This window comes from Prosopis cineraria, unplaced genomic scaffold (assembly GCF_029017545.1).
Source record: "Prosopis cineraria cultivar Desert tree isolate PC_DT_omini unplaced genomic scaffold, ASM2901754v1 PC11, whole genome shotgun sequence".
Classification (NCBI taxonomy): domain Eukaryota; kingdom Viridiplantae; phylum Streptophyta; class Magnoliopsida; order Fabales; family Fabaceae; genus Prosopis; species Prosopis cineraria.
In genome coordinates this window covers 26,792,490-26,809,699 of record NW_026555342.1, presented here as the reverse complement: position 1 = coordinate 26,809,699, position 17,210 = coordinate 26,792,490, and positions in this window count along the sequence as shown.

The window sequence follows — 17,210 nt, the reverse complement described above, 5'->3', positions numbered from 1 at the left end:
CAATTTTGAGGTATTCTAAAATTATTGTTCTGGAAAACAAATGAGAATGAGAAAAACACATATTTGCATTTTTTTATTTTCAAAACATATTTTATAAAATACTAATTCTCAAAATAATAAAATAAAAATAATTTCAAACAGCTCCTGTGTCTCCTGCAACACAACAAACTTCAAGCAATAATGAATTATGTTCCATCAACACAGTAACTATCTTAAATTTTGAGGGGAGATAAAATATATTGTTCCTTTTTCTTGTACTTGTATATGGTTCATCTTTCCAGTGAGAATTGAGGGTTCCCACCATTATGCATGATTACTTAATAGGGGATTCACCGCAAATACTAGTTTGACTCATTATTTCTAGGATAATGGTCTACTTACTTGAGCTTGAGAGTATCTCTTCTATATATAGGTCTAAATTTTCATATTGTGTGAATCTTACATTGTGAGAGAAGTAAGTCAAAAGTGAGTTGAATTGGCATATCCTAGGGTCTCAAGTTCAAATCTTAAAATATGCAGTCGTATTAAATAAATATGCTTAAAGTATTCTCAAAATACTAGTGAGGCCACCATAGGTAATTATGATCCCATACAATGAGGGTTTGAATTAATTTAGGCAAGAAGTGGTAATACTCTAGGTTTTTTAGGATACTGAATGATGGAATTAAAAAAAAAAAAGGAAAAGAAAACCTTGAAGTTGTTGGTAAACTTATAAATCTCTTGTATAAGTTGATAGTGAGATTGGAAACCAACCATTATAATTGTTTTGATGGTTGGGCTCAAGAGGACTTGACCTAGGTCAAAGAGAGTCAAATTAATATAGTTGTTTTGTGTGATTTTTTTGGGTCTTCTCTCTATATATTTATTCTTTGCTTCTATCTATTTTACTTTTAGCTAGCTGATTTTATTTCCAAGTCTCTACTTATTAATTTGTTATAGTCATAGAATTAAACTCTGCATTATTTATTGTTGTATTAATGTATAATTAACTTTTGCAAACATTTTTTAGAATTAATTGTATTTGAATAATATAATTGCAGAAACAACTGTTCACCCTTTCCTAGATATATGTTTCAATACATATATTGCATATAGTTTTTTGGTGTGAATAGGTGTATAGGTAACGTGTGTGAATATGGGTCTTTTATAGTGAAGGTGATGTGTGTGTGTAAACATGCACATGTAGAAAATAAGAAATTTAAATTCCTATATTTACACCAATTATAACGCCTATAGTGTGTTTTAAAAATTATAACGCTATTAAATCAAGATAGGAGGCGTTTTAGTTTTATCTGTATTTGATTTTTTGGCAAGAAAAAAAAAAGAGATTTTGTTACCCATGAAATTATCTCTTGCAAATTATTCTATGATTGTAACGGTTTCGATGTTTGCAAACATGAGACGTTGTTTTAAAGAAGAGAAGATACATAAAATACATATTTGTGGCTCTATGTTTCTTCAATGCATGCAACTTGTTTGCTATTATTCGTAGTTGGAAATTGCCAAAATGGTGGCAGTATGTTCAATTGAGAAAGTTGCGTTAATTAGAAAAAAATTATATACTCATCAAGTATTTGTTTTAATTAAATAAATTTTTATATATTATTTATTTAATAACAAATTCTTATTATTAATATTAGGGTTAAATAACAATTTGAATCCTAAATTATTAGAGTTAAAAATATGAGTCAAATCCAAACATTATTAATATTAGGGTTAAATGACAATTTGAATTCTAAGTTATTAGAGTTAGGAATATGGGCCAACCCAAATGGTTTAGGTTGGCCCATGTGTTAGAAAAATATAAGTTGAGTTAGATTCAATCTATTTTTATACGACCTTTGAGGGCTTGCAAATTAAATGAGTTAACCCACCAATTCATTTTATTTTATTTTTCAATTTAATTTTTTATAAATTGTTAAAAATACACTTAAATGAAAATGATGGTGAATTTTAATATAATATTCATTTATGTCATGATTCGTTCTAGATTCACCAAAATATTAACCCATAATATTTGTATAAAATATACGAATTGAGTCATCTAAACCATGCCCATCTATTTATCAAAAGTTATGAATCTACAATATTCTTTCATTTTTTAATTTTTTTAATATTTTTTAAAAATAATATGAATTAAATGGCTCAACCTTAACCCATCAGGGTTAGCTATTATGATTCACGACTAATCTGGTCCGCACCAGGAAAATCTTGTTTTTAAGTTCATTTTTTTCTAACCAAATTCATATAACCAGTTATTTGGACCAACTTATGTAATCCGACTTATAAGTTATTAGCAATTTAAATCCCAAACTTATACTTAAAATATTTTAAACTTGAACAATTAAATCAATCTTGCCCCACGATTAATTTGCAACTAACTCAATAGTGGGGCCCACATTTTATCTCACCTTCCTTGCCACAATTGTCATCAACCTCCGATTTTTCTTCGGGACTGTCCTGAGCTCTTTTCTCCAGCTCTTCTTCGTCACCGTTTAGTCTTCTCAAATGATTCGATCAGTATCATGAGCTAACACTTCCCCAGAAAAAACCGATCCTTGAGAATCCATTTTCTTCTTGTCAACCATCTCTCTCTCTCTCTCTGTCTCTCTCTCTCTCTCTCTCACACACACACACAAAAGAAAGCCTCCAATAATTCCAACACGCAAGCTTCATCAATCATCACATCTATAGCCATGATGATCTCGTATTTGGTTCTTCTTCATCTGCAGTAGCAAACGACATTGCAGGGTTCAAAACGCAAGAGAAAGAAGACGACGACTTGAGAGCAGTGAGGGGATTCTTTGTTGAGAAGTATTATTATAACAAGACGTCGTGCGACAAGCTTCCCAGAGGGTTTCGTTTAAAGAGAAGTGGAGGGGCAGATTGCTACAAGAACAAGTGTGTGAATGTGAAGAGTGGGAAGTGTGGGAATAAGTGCTAGTACACTGAGATTTGTTGCAAGGGACAGTGTGCGAATGCTTCGTTTGACAGAAGAAGCTGTGGGGGATGCAGTAAGAAGTGCAACGACGGAGAGTTCTTAATATTATTAAGACATTAAATTGTCATTTAACCCTTAATATTATTAAGATATTAAAATTTGCATGTCTTAATTTGATTGAATAAAAAGATGTTAAGTATATAAGATATATTGTATGTCCCAGCTCTGACACCAAATTCTGATTTGGAGTTTCCATTAATAACTGAAGCTTGGTCCATCTGGATTTGGAAGTTTAAAAAGAAAAAGGAAAAATTGTTACAGAAACAGAGTCACTTTATCAACCATGGCTTCGTGCAAATGGTGCAAGAGAACGAAGACTGTCCCCCGACTCGTTCTAGAAAAAGCTTCCCGAGTACAATGCATGCCAGTGATTGGCTCAGAAGAAGAACCAACGGCAGATGCCAAGTCATCCCCTTACCATGTTAGCGGTAATGGTTCTATGAAAAGTATAAAAAATAATAATAATAATAATAATAATAATAATAATAATAATAAATAAAAAAAGTACATACGAAGATGTAAGTTATGCACTGTGTCTTCTAAGCATGGGTAGCATTTTCTTTTAAGTTTAAGGAAAAAAAATATAATTTTGAATCCCCATACTTTACTTTTATTTTATTATAAGTTTTCATTTTTTTTAGGTATTTTAGATCTTTACACTTTTATTTTTTATTATTCTATATTCCTCTATGAATGGTATTATAGGAACTTAGAATATCAAAAAAAATAAAAGTGTAGGGACCTAAAATATTTAAAAAAGTATAGAAAACTATAGTAAAATAAAAATAAAGTATAGTAGCCTAAAATTATATTTTCGGTAAGTTTAATTTGCCCATGCTTATTTTAGTCTTCGGATGTAAATTAGATTGATGACTAATTTCTTTTATGATTCAACAAAGATTTTTGAGCATGACTATACTTTCAAGACTCAAGCCAAGATAATAATAATTTTTATAAATTAATAATTTAATTTTATCTTTTATACACTAAAAGACAAAGGTAATAAATTTCAATAGATGAATGTACAAAATGAGGAACAGTGAAGGATGTTTATAGATAATGAATTAATGCATGAAAGCGATAGTAACTTTTAAATAATAAAACTCTTCCTTAAAAATCACAATCTCATGTTGGTTCCTAACCCTATGTTGGTTCACAAATCAGTATGTATAGTTTAATAATTAATATTAATTAAGAATTATATATAATAATTTTTATGAAAAATAACATCCTTTTAATATATAAACTTTTCTTAAAATAATATTTTTTTCACCCAATAATACTTTTTAGTTTTATAACCTTTAAAAGATGTCTTTAAAACTTAGAGAGACATTACCTTGATCATTATAATTCTCACATAACCCTCCATAAAAATTCTTTAATGTATATCAAAAAGATATATCTTTGTTTAAAAATATTCCAATTAATCATGTTGAACTCTAGGAAAAACCAGAAAAAAAAAAAACAGTTAGTAAAGGTAGCCTGTTAACTCAAATAATAATAATAATAATAATAATAGTAAAAGCCATCCCATCAATCAATAGGCGTTTTCTTGGGTGGCACCTTAATACCAGTCTCAAATCCAAGTATATGTAAATAAAGATTTGGAAGAGTTGCGACATGACAGTGTTTTCAACTTGACTCAATCAAATTATTGGCACAGAAACTGAATGAAAAGAGAAAACTCTGAATTTTATTTCTAGTCTGCCTCCTTACAACAAAGTGAGTGTCCTATTTATAGTGTTAGGACTCTGAACGAAAACAGTAATCAGCTAATGTTACAAATGTAAATGCTAAACGTTTTATTGGCTTAATGAAGGGTAACGGAACACGTTTGGCTTCAATTCTGTAACTCTCGTGTATTAGTTCTGTTGTCCGTTTCAGTCCGTTTCATCCTTCCCGGGTTCAGCAGAACTCGCCCTCGAGTCAAATTCGGCATTATCGTCAATGTAAGGGGATAGATCAGCAACATTAAAGGTGGCAGATACACCATAAGAACCAGGTAATTCCACTTTGTAAGCGTTGTTGTTGATCCTTTGCACTATCTTGAACGGACCATCAGCTCTTGGGGACAACTTGGCGTTTGGTTGTTTAGGAAATCGTTCCTTTCGTAGATATATCCAAACCAAGTCTCCTACCTTAAAAGTCTGCTGTCTTCGATGTTTGTCACGTTGAGCCTTGTATCTCAAATTCTGCTTTTGGATTCGCTCGCGAACTTGCTCATGCAACTTCTTAATTTCCTTAGCCCTTTGGTCAGCATCAGAGCTATATTGCTGCTTATCAAGTGAAGGGGTCAAGTCTAGTGGACTAAGGGGACGAGTGCCATAAACAACTTCAAACGGACACTTCCCAATTGCTTGGTTAACAGAGTTATTATAAGCAAACTCAACTTGAGCAAGAATAAGATCCCACTGCTTCAAATTCTTCCCTATGAAACTGCGAAGAAGATTACCAAGAATCCTATTTATAGCTTCAGTTTGACCGTCTGTCTGGGGGTGACTAGCGCTGCTAAACTGTAGCTTAGTTCCCATCTTCTTCCATAACGTCCGCCAAAAGTGGCTAAGAAACTTCACATCACGGTCAGAAGTGATAGTTCTAGGAATGCCATGAAGACGCACAATCTCCTTAAAATACAAGTCGGCTACTTGAACAGCATCGTTGGTCTTCTGGCATGGGATGAAATGGGCCATTTTTGAGAAGCGATCCACAACTACCATGACAGAATCTTTTTGCCTCTGAGTCTGTGGTAAACCCAGAACAAAATCCATAGTTATATCTTCCCAAGGTGCTTCTGGAATTGGCAGAGGCATGTATAGTCCAGTATTCTGACCCTTGGATTTAGCCAAGTGACAAATTCTGCATCTCTGTATATGCCTGTTGACATCCCGTTCAAGTCGAGGCCAGTAAAAGTTCTCCTTCACTAGGTTAATTGTCTTATCTCGTCCAAAATGTCCAGCTAATCCACCATCATGTGCTTCCCAAATTATGGCTTCTCTCAAGGAACCCTGTGGAATACAGAGGGTTTTACCTCGAAATAAAAACCCGTCGTGTCTGTAGAACTGGTGGAAAGGTTGATTTATAGTTGCTTCCCACACTCCTCGAAAATCAGGATCATCTTGATATAACTCTTTGACAAGGTCAAATCCAACAACCTTGGTTTGTAGTGTTGTAAGTAGTACATGGCGACGACTAAGGGCATCTGCTACGGAGTTCAGAGTTCCAGCCTTATGTTTGATAAGGATGGATAAGACTGTAAGAGTTCACTCCAACGAGCATGTCTGCGGCTGATCTTCTGCTGGGAATTCAAATACTTGAGAGCCTCATGGTCCGAAAAAAGTATGAACTCTTTATTTAGGAGATAATGACTCCAATATTGAAGAGCTCGGACAATGGCATAGAATTCCTTGTCATAGGTAGAATATTTGAGCTTGGCATCATTGAGCTTCTCACTAAAAAAGGCAATGGGATGGCCCTCCTGGCTTAAGACAGCACCAATGCCAGTGTTAGAAGCATCACAGCTAACTTCAAATACTTGATCAAAATTAGGAAGAGCTAGGACTGGAGCTTTGGTCAACTTCTTCTTAAGCTCCTCAAAGCTTTTCTGAGCTTGCTCTGTCCACTGAAACTTCTCTCCTTTGGTGCAGTCTGTAAGTGGTGCGGCAATTGAGCTAAAATTACGGATGAACCTCCTGTAGAAAGAAGCTAATTCGTGGAAGCTTCGAACCTCCTGGATGGATTTTGGAATTGGCCAGCTGTCAATGGTTACAACTTTGCTTGGATCAACGCGAACACCTTCCGCGGTAATGATGTAACCCAAGAACACAACTTCGTTGGTGAGGAAGGTGCACTTCTTGAGATTTGCATAAAGCTTCTGCTCACGCAAGGCTTGCAAAACTTGCCGCAAGTGATCTAAATGCTCCTCTTGATTCTTACTGTAAATAAGAATATCGTCAAAGTACACAACAATAAATTTACCAATGAAGGGTCTCAATACCTGATTCATCAGGTGCATAAATGTGCTAGGAGCATTTGTTAACCCAAAAGGCATCACATTCCACTCATATAAGCCATCTCTGGTCTTGAAAGCAGTCTTCCACTCATCTCCTGGTCGAATTCTAATTTGATGGTACCCACTACGAAGATCAATTTTGGAGAAAGTAGTGGCACCATGCAATTGGTCCAGCATATCATCAAGCCGAGGTATCGAAACCGATACTTAATAGTGATCTTGTTGACGGCTCGGCAGTCAATGCACATTCTCCAACTCCCATCCTTCTTAGGTACTAGAAGAACAGGTACAGCACAAGGGCTGATACTTTCTTGAACTAACCCTTTTTTCAACAACTCTTCAACTTGTCGTTGGACTTCGGCATGTTCCTGGGGACTCATCCTATAAGCAGGCTTATTAGGAATGACTGCTCCTGGAACGAAGTCAATGGCATGCTGTATGTCTCGCATTGGAGGCAACCCTGGTGGTATCTCATCGGATATTACATCTGAAAATTCTGACAATAACGGAATGACTCTAGGTGGATTGACCGTCTCATCGTTCACCTCAAGCACCAGAATAATGCTCATCATTTGGGCTTCGGATTTTGACACCTTGAATTCCTCCTTAGTCAACAAAGACACTAACGACTTAGATACACTAGATTCCCTTGAAGATTGGCTAATCTCATTGGGTGGTAGAGGCGCTAGTGTAAACTTGACACCATCTTTCATAAAAGAATAAGTGTTCGCTCGCCCGTTATGCATAGCATGTCGGTCATATTGCCATGGCCTCCCCAAGAGAAGGTGGCATGCATCCATGGGAACAACATCACATAAAACTTCATCACAATATCGATTCCCAATAGAAAAGGTCACAAGGCATTGTTTAGAAACTTTTACCTCATTCCCTTTGTTGAGCCAGTGAAGCTTGTAAGGTTGTGGATGATCTTGTGTTGGCAACTTCAATTTCTCCACCATGTAGTTAGATACTACATTTTCACAGCTTCCACTGTCAATGATGACATTACAAACTTTTCCTTGGGCCGTGCAACGAGTGTGAAAAATGTTGCGTCGTAACCAAGGTTCTTCTTTGACTACTGTTGTATGCAGACTTCGTCTAAGCACCAATGCTTCTCCTTGATCAGCAGGTGTGACCTCCTCGTCATATACGGGATCAGTGCCGTAGAACTCATCGTCCTCATCACCTTCTTCAAGTGCTTCATACCCTGATCCTTCTCGAATGGTGACAACCCTTCGTGTAGGACAGTCCGCAGCAATATGGCCAAATCCTTGGCATTTAAAGCATTTGATTGCTTTGGAACCAGATTCCTTGGCAGCATTGGATGGTGGTTTGCGCATAGCAGTAGGTTGTGGCTTGCTTGAGGAGTTAGTCTGCTGAAATTCTGCTTTACGGCCTTCTGGATAACTCCTAGAGGATGAAGGTTGGAAAGCGGATCTCTTGGGCATCTGCTTCTCAACACGCACGGCCAGACGGATGATATCATCCAAGGTCCAATATTGTTGAAGCTGGACTGGACGACTGATATCTGTGTTTAAGCCTGCAAGGTACCGGGCTATTGTTTGCTCCTCCTTCTCGTGAATATCACACTTCATCATGAGTTGTTCAAACTCTCTAGTATATTCTTCTACAGATAAAGATCTCTGTCGAAGATTTTGCAACTGGATAAAATTATCCTGGTGGTAATGATCTGGTAAAAATTTCCTGGTGAGCTGGCGTTTCATTTTCTCCCAGGTTTCAATCTTGCGCTTTCCCTCACGTTCTCGCTTCCGTCTGAGGTTTTCCCACCAAATAGAAGCATGTTTCTTAAGTTTGAGGGTGACAATTTTGACTTTCTGCGCATCTGGAATCTCCTTGTATTCAAATACTCGTTCAACAGTTTGTAGCCAGTCTACAAACTCGTCTGGCTGGAGCCTTCCCTCGAATTCAGGAACGTCAACCTTGATGTCATTAGGGCGGAATTGTTGTTGTCGTGGGCGGCGGCGGTTTTCAGTAGATGACGAACTACTGCTTCCCGAATCTGTCTCTAAGTTTTCTCTGTTGTTGTTTAACAGAGTTTGCTGCAATTCCACAGTGGCTTCCAATTCTCGTATCCTACGTCTCAACTCTTCCATCTCAACCTCGTGCACATGTCTACGTCTTGGAGGCATTTTGAATAAGTGTCAAGGCTAGGGATAAAGATTGGGGTGCGATTGGAAACGTTGAAGGATATAGGGGTAAAGTGAATTTTTTTTTTCAAAGGCTAGGGGCAAAATGGGGATTTTGGACTGTCTAGGGGGTAAAATAGCGATTCTAGAAGAATGATGGGTCAAATTGAAATTTATGAAAAATATAGGGGTTAAACTGGAATTCAGGTAAAATCAAGGGGCAAAAGTGTAATTTTAGGAAAGTTTAGGGGTTAAAATGGAATTTCTGAAAAATTTGGGGGATAATATGAAATTTCATAAAAAATAGGGGTAAATTTAGAATTACTGAAAGATTTGGGGCGAAAATGCAATTTCTGAAAAGTTGGCTGACTGGGCGCAGTGACGTGGCGACTGTGACACGTGGCATAAAACTATTGGTCTGACCTGTCGTTGACCGGTCAGAACGATGACGGGGCAGCTGACGTCAGCGTCTTCAACCTTCGGATAGCGCGTGACGGCGCGTGGACCGGCGGCGAGGCGCGTGGTTTTCCGACGGCGGCGCGTGGCGGCGCGTGCGACTGTTTCCGGTGACGGGGAACCGCTTGTTCCACGTTTTCGGACCTCCTGAGCACGATGGTGATGTTAGTTTTCTGAGAAAATGCCCGGTTTGTAAAACGCGAAGACGTCAGGGACTCCTCCTCTGAATCTCTCTTCTTTCCGGCGTACTTTCTCAACTGTAACTCACTCTCTCGTTCTCTAGACCAGCTCTGATACCAAAATGGCACAGAAACCGAATGAAAAGAGAAAACTCTGAATTTTATTTCTAGTCTGCCTCCTTACAACAAAGTGAGTGTCCTATTTATAGTGTTAGGACTCTGAACGAAAACAGTAATCAACTAACGTTACAAATGTAAATGCTAAACGTTTTATTGACTTAATGAAGGGTAACGGAACACGTTTGGCTTCAATTCTGTAACTCTCGTGTATTAGTTCTGTTGTCCGTTTCAGTCCGTTTCAATTATCATATCATGAAAAGTCATCCATTAAGACCGTTGAACAGAACATCGTGTTCCAATGCTAGCTGCACCTCCACCTTCTCTTCGTTGAAAATATAAAGTTGATGAAATTTATGTAAATTAATTAATAATCCATATTTTTTCACACAAAATGACTTATAAAAAAACCATCAATTTTTTCTCTCTAAAAGATCGATGACTTATCTATAGAATATGAGGCAGAAACTTGCATTCGTCCAGTGGTACACTGGGATGTAAAGTTTGTTGAATTCAATGTTTAATAACAAGTCAATGATCGTTTTCACAAAAAAACAGTGTTAGCATACAAATGTACACAGCCGAGATAATTACATAGCACCACTTTCATTGGAAATATCTTAGACTTAAAAAAAACATTTTGTTTTATTTTGAAAAATAATTTTTAAAAATTGGTTTACAAAATAATTTATAAAAACAAAAAATGAGAACAAAACAAACAAGCTCTTTTAGTTTTGGTTTTAATATATATCCAAACATGAGGCTTTTAGTTTAATCCGGAGGTGATTTATAGACAAAGATTTCATTTGTGGGGAAGCTAAACGGACTACATGGTGTGTAGTATCTAGTAAAAGAGATTTCTAGTATCTTTGATGTTTTTTCTTCTAGGAAATCAATCTATGATTTGTAAGGTTTTTGTTATATTTGGAAACATGATGAGTTATTCTCCAAAGAAAAGAAAAAATAATACTGTCACTATTATTTAAAAAAAAAAACTCTTATAAAAGCGCTCATATTGGAGTACTTATATGAAAAACATTCCAAAAAATTGAGAATCTAGAAGACCTTACCTGTACCAGTGCTTTCTGGAAAGGAGCTCCGAAAGACTTCATTTGTAGGAGCACTTTTTCCGATATGATATTTATAAAAAATGATAACAAAATTCAGTTTCTATTAGAGTGCTTCATAAGAAAGTACTCTTATAGGTTATCTCTTGAAAAAATTTTAAAATAATTAATTACATATAGATTGATATCCTTTCTTAAATCAAATTTGAATATAAACAAATTTTTTTAAAAAAGATAGATTAAAAAATTCAAAAAATAATTAAATTTAGAACTAGTTATGTTAAAATAAAAATTAAAAAATTAAAAAAATGTAATAATTAATCAATAATAAAATCAACAACTCACTAACAAGTCGTATAGGGTTATATGTTTTTATGAAAGATATTAAAAACAATTAAAAGAATAATTAAATATATTTTAATTATATTAATGAAAATGAAATTTAATATTAAATAAAAAATTTAAAATAAATACATTTTTAAAAATTGAACTATAATATTCTAGATTTCTAATTTTGAATTAGAGGATTAATTAAGGTTACTGAAATAAATTAATGTCTAAAATTAATTTTAGGATGATTAGAGATAGCTAATGGGCCTATTGGATATATTTACCTTCTTTAAAATGGGGCTTGAAAGTATATTGGGCCACGTGGGCCCAAATTGAGGAATTAAAATGGATTGGGCCATTATGTGTCATTTACTATAGCAAATGTGTCTGTGTGCCGAGTTGTAGAAGTTAAATTAAGAAGTTAGGCACACGAGTTGTAGAAACAGAGAGAAAGAGAGGAACATAAGGGGAGAGAGACAGAGAATATTCGAAGGGTTATTAGTGTTTTGATTTCCAACCATTTATGAGTGCTTTAGAGCCTTCAATCACTTTGGATAAGTTACCTAAGCCTTCCTCTCTCATTTTCATGAATTTCTTTGGGAAGGAGATGATAACTTTCAAACCTTAGGGTTATGGGTGCAAACACAATAGTCCAAATAGGATTAATGGGAGTTATGTAAGCTTTTTATACCTAGAATTAAAGATTTTATAAGCTTGTGAGCCTGTGTCTAGGGATTTGGATGAACCTTAGATACTTTAGAGTAGATTTTGGGTTGGCAGGTGTTATAATTGTTACTATTTAAGCTAGTGGGTGTTAAATAGAGTTAATGAGAGTTTACAAATCTATTGGACATAAGAAAATCACATGTAATTGGAAAGTTGGGTGATTAAAGTGTGAGTTTTTTTGGAGTCGAAAGTGGTGATTTTAGTGATGGTGAGTGATAATGATTATTGATTAGTTTTAGACTAACCTTATGGAGAGCGTTTGAGCTCAATACCAACTCGAAAGCAAGTTGTATAAGGGGTAATTTTTTACTTTTTAAAGGTTTAAAGTAATCGAAGAATCTATTTTATGTTATTGTTTGTTAAATTAATTGTAGGTGTTTTGTGAACTTTGAAAATTTATATATATATATATATATATATTAATCAGCATATTGTTTTCGCTTTGAAAATTATGCAATTATGACTTGGTTTATTAATGAAATAATTAATTTGGAATGGGGATTAGTTGTCTCATGATGATTTTAACACTTTGAAATTTGAAAAGATCTTGATAAATATTAGTTTGAAGTCAATGAGATGTGCTATGTGTTGGTTGTCATGTGATGTGCTAGTGTGATCATATTGATGGCGAAAGTTAGCTTTAGTGGGGAGTAGTGATTTGAATCCACTTGGATTATACTAATATCGTGATGCCTCAATGTTTGGTCATTTGACTTTTATCCTTAAACCTCACCTAGCAAAGTTGGTAATAGGAATTACCCTTAAACCCTAACTAGCAAAGTTGGCAATAAGGGATTGTGACGCCCTTATGTTCAAGATTGGGAAATTCATAGTTCGAGCATGAGTGTGGAGCTCCTTGGTTGGGTCACCTCTCGTGATTGGAGAGTTTAGACTAACCTAGTTACATGGGTCTAACTCTTGTTTATTTTATAGTCCACGGATTTAGTTAGTAGTAATGGAGGTTATGGAGGAGATTGATGATCAAGCATAGCATTGTTTTATGTGTTAAATGATAATATGTTTTATTAGTTGCCCACTTTACATGCCTATAGTTAATTTCCTTGCATGTACATGATTTATAATTTCTTGCTTATTGAATGATTGTACTCACCTATCTATTTACATATTACATAGGTGATAAGCTTGATGGAAGCAAAGGGTAAACATCGATAGCAAAGGACTAGAGTCATAACAATAATGCCCTAATATATTTTGGAATATATTATATGTATGATGAATGATGTTGCCAACTAGGATAAGCATGCTGATACACTTGCACCATTGATTTGTTTTATCTTGAGTTGTTTTGTATTTTGAGCCCAAAATTTTGTTATGAATATCAAGAGTTATATTAAGCCAAGATATTGGTGTAATGTTGGTATAATCTATGTTTTGAATATTGAAAATTATTATTTGAAAATATTTTGTGAAATGGTGTGAAATACCTCTCCCTTGATTACTTTGAAAAGTTGGGGTTGGGGTTGAAAACTAACTCCCCCAAATAATTATTGCCACATTTTGGATAAGTCAAAGATCTCACTATAGAACCAGTAGGCACAGGAGCAGTAGAGCTGTACTGGGGTATCTGTTGGCTCCTATCACCTCCCTTAGAAGTACTACTCTTTTGAAAGCCCTTGCTTTGATTATCCTTTTGGAAAATACTCTTTTTCTCTTCCCAAAATTTCTCAAGCTCCCAAAGCTAAATTAGGACCTCTTACTTATACCTCTGATGGCACCCAAGTGAATCTTTCTCGATTGTCTTTCCTCATTGCCACTTCAACTTCCCTAATTCTCCTAACCATATTCCTCAATTTATCACACATCTCATCAAAGGGAATGTTCCCAAGGTGTGCCAAGTTTGGGCGACAATCTAGTCTTGCCTTCTCAAAAAGCAACTCAGCCTTCTGATAGTCATTATCAAATTTAGACAAGTTCATAGAGTACTTTGAGAGCTCAATGAACTTTGTTGTGAATTCTTCTTTATCCATATTTCCTTGTTCTAGCTTATGGAACTCAACTTCCTTCTCTACTTTGAAGACTGTCGGAAAGTAGTGATTTATGAAATTTTTCTTAAATTCCTCCCAAGCCAACTGGGATCTATCAAACAGCTTTGTACTCTCCCACTATTGCTTGGCTATGTCCACAAGCATTGATGTGGCTATGTATCATAACCTATAAAATGCTCTTGTAGGATTAATAAGAGTGCTCCTATATGGCACATACGAGGGTGCTTTTGTAAAGAGCACTCCTATATGTTTATGAGATTTTTTTAATTTTTTGAATGCTTAAAACATACAAGAGCAGTTATTTTAAAAGCGCTCTTATATGTATAACTTATAGGAGTGCTTTAAAGGCGCTCCCATATATGAATATGAGAGCGCTTTTGAAGTGCTCCTGTTGGCTGAAATTAAGCGTTCCTATAAACTGTTTTTGTAGTGATAGTGATTTTTCTAACCACCCATTTACTTAAAAATTCCAAAATTTAATTTTATTAAATAACCTTGCCATCTAATAGTTGCATTAGTTTCATTAAACTCTATTGAGTCTAATTAAACCCATTAACCACTAATATAACCCTTACATTAATCATTCACCACTTAAAGGTTGCTTGAACACCAAAAAATCAAACATAATTCACAAATAAATCGCATCCACTGTTCTAGCAAAGATTATTCACTCCTAATAACTATTTCATCCATCTATCACAAATAAACCTTCCCCATTGCCAGAACAATCATAAACTCAAAATTAAAAAAAAAAAAAACATAAACCCTCCATTCACAAGGATTAAAAATAAAGTAGAGAAATATACTCAAAAAAAAAATATTTGAAAATTTTATCTTGTCTTATAAATCTCTAAATCATACTTAAAATATCTTATAATGAAACCTAACCTTAAAATATTCACTCAGTGGCGTTGCTCTCTCCTCTATCACTTGCACACCAGTGGAGAAGATGAAAGTGAAGGCAATTTGACTATGATACTACAAAAAAAAAAAAAAAATCAATATACTATACTTCTAAAAATATTTCCCTAAATACTTCAAATTTTAAAACTTGGCTTTAATGACACCGAGTTTCAATTTTTTTTCTGTACTTATATTTAAAAAAAAAAATGGATGTGATATGTGTGACAAATTATGTCTACTATAACTCCACCTCAATATATGATTATACTTCATAATTTCTCTTCCCTTCCACCCTTGTCATTAAAGTCGATAATTCAGGCCAAATCCAATGGGTTAACTTGAACCCGTTCAAAAAAATTAGGGTTGAGCTTAAAAAAAAGATATTTTTTTAAATGTTTGTGTCTATTAGCCCAAATACTCGAATAAAAAATTTTATTTTTTAAAATATATAAAATATAAGTAAATATTAATTAATTCTTAAATTTTTAGATCATTTTATACTAAAATATTATATATTTGAGTCCTATACATCATTTAAATATCAAAAATATATTTTATATTTTTTATAAAATAAAAAAGCATTATTAATTACACTCATAATTAAGAATATTATTCTAATTCTATTTATAAATCACTCTTAACATTTTCATCAGAATCAAGAAAAAAACTTACAAATCTCATTAATTTTAAGACAATTAATTAATATTTAATTATATTTTATTGTTTGGGTGTTTAATTAATATTTTTTTGGGAAGTCTCAACCCTCTTTCGGCCTTTGCAAGTAGTGCTGAATATGAAGGGAAGCCTCCGGTCAGTGCCACACCCGCGTAAACACCAAAAAAAGGCGGCACAAGATTGAATAACAAGTTCCTCGAAACAAAGGAAGCAAATATCTTAATTGTCTTAAAATTAATGAGATTCATAATTTTTTTCTTGATTCTGGTAAAAAAGTTGGGAGTGATTTATAAATAGAAATGGAATAATACTCTTAATTATGGATGTAATTAATAATTTTTTTATACAAAATATAAAATATATTTTTTGATACTTAAATAATGTATAGGACTCAAATATATAATATTTTAGTATAAAATAACCTAAAAATTTAAAAATTAATTAATATTTAATTATATTTTATATATTTTAAAAAATTAATTTTTTTTATTCGGGTATTTGAGCTAACAGGCATGAACATAAAAAAAACTATCCTTTTTCTAAGCTAGACTCTAAATTGTTTCGAGTTGGTTCAGGTTGACACATCGAGTTTGGCTTGAATTATTAGCTTTAATGACAAGGGAGGAAGGTGAGAGAAATTATGGAGTAAAATCATATATTGAGGTGGAGTCATACTAGATATAATCTGCCACACATATTACATCAATTTTTATTTTTTTAAATATAAGTACAAAATTTGGCTTGATAGAAATCAAGTTCTATATTTTTTTAAAAAAACCAAGTTTTAAAATTTGTAGTATTTGAGAAAATATTTTTAAAAGTATAAGATATTAATAAATAATTTTTTTATTATAGTGTCATGGTCAAATTGCCTGGAAGTGGACCAAGGGCAATAGTGACTGCTTCCTTTGGATTTTAAAATAAATGGGTGTGGGTCTCATATCTTCTCCCATTCATTTTTCATTTCATTTTTTCCCAACGGTTATAAAGTTTCAATGGCCCTCTTCTCTTTATATATTTATGTATGTGTGTATTATTTATTTATTCTATTATTTCTTGATTTTATATTTTATTTATATATTTATTTATTTTCTTATTAATTTTTATTATTTCCTTCTAAAATTTGAAGGGTTGAATCAACTTTGTATATTTTTGTTCAAATAAAATTTTCATAATATTAAAATATTTAAAATAAGTTAAGTAAAAAATATATCTTAAATAATTTAATTCCAGCTAACATTATTTATTTTTTTCCTCTCCTACAAATAACTTAGGAAAAAAAATCCTTAAAATTTAACCTTACATAAATCTCAATTAATTCCTAACTTATTTTATCGTCTTAATTTAAATTTTTGAAATATTACAAGAGCACTTCAGAAGAGCTCCTGTAGGCAAAACATAAGCGCTTAGAAAAGTATTTTTATAGTAGTGATATGAAGGGGCCAATGGCAATATGTCTTTGGACAGAGTATGAATGATGCAGAGCATATGGTCCATGCAAAAATTTCTCATGATTTTGCTATTTATGCAAGTATATCATTATATAAATGAAAGATGCAAAGCTATGCAATTTCTGTTGTGTAAAATATCGATT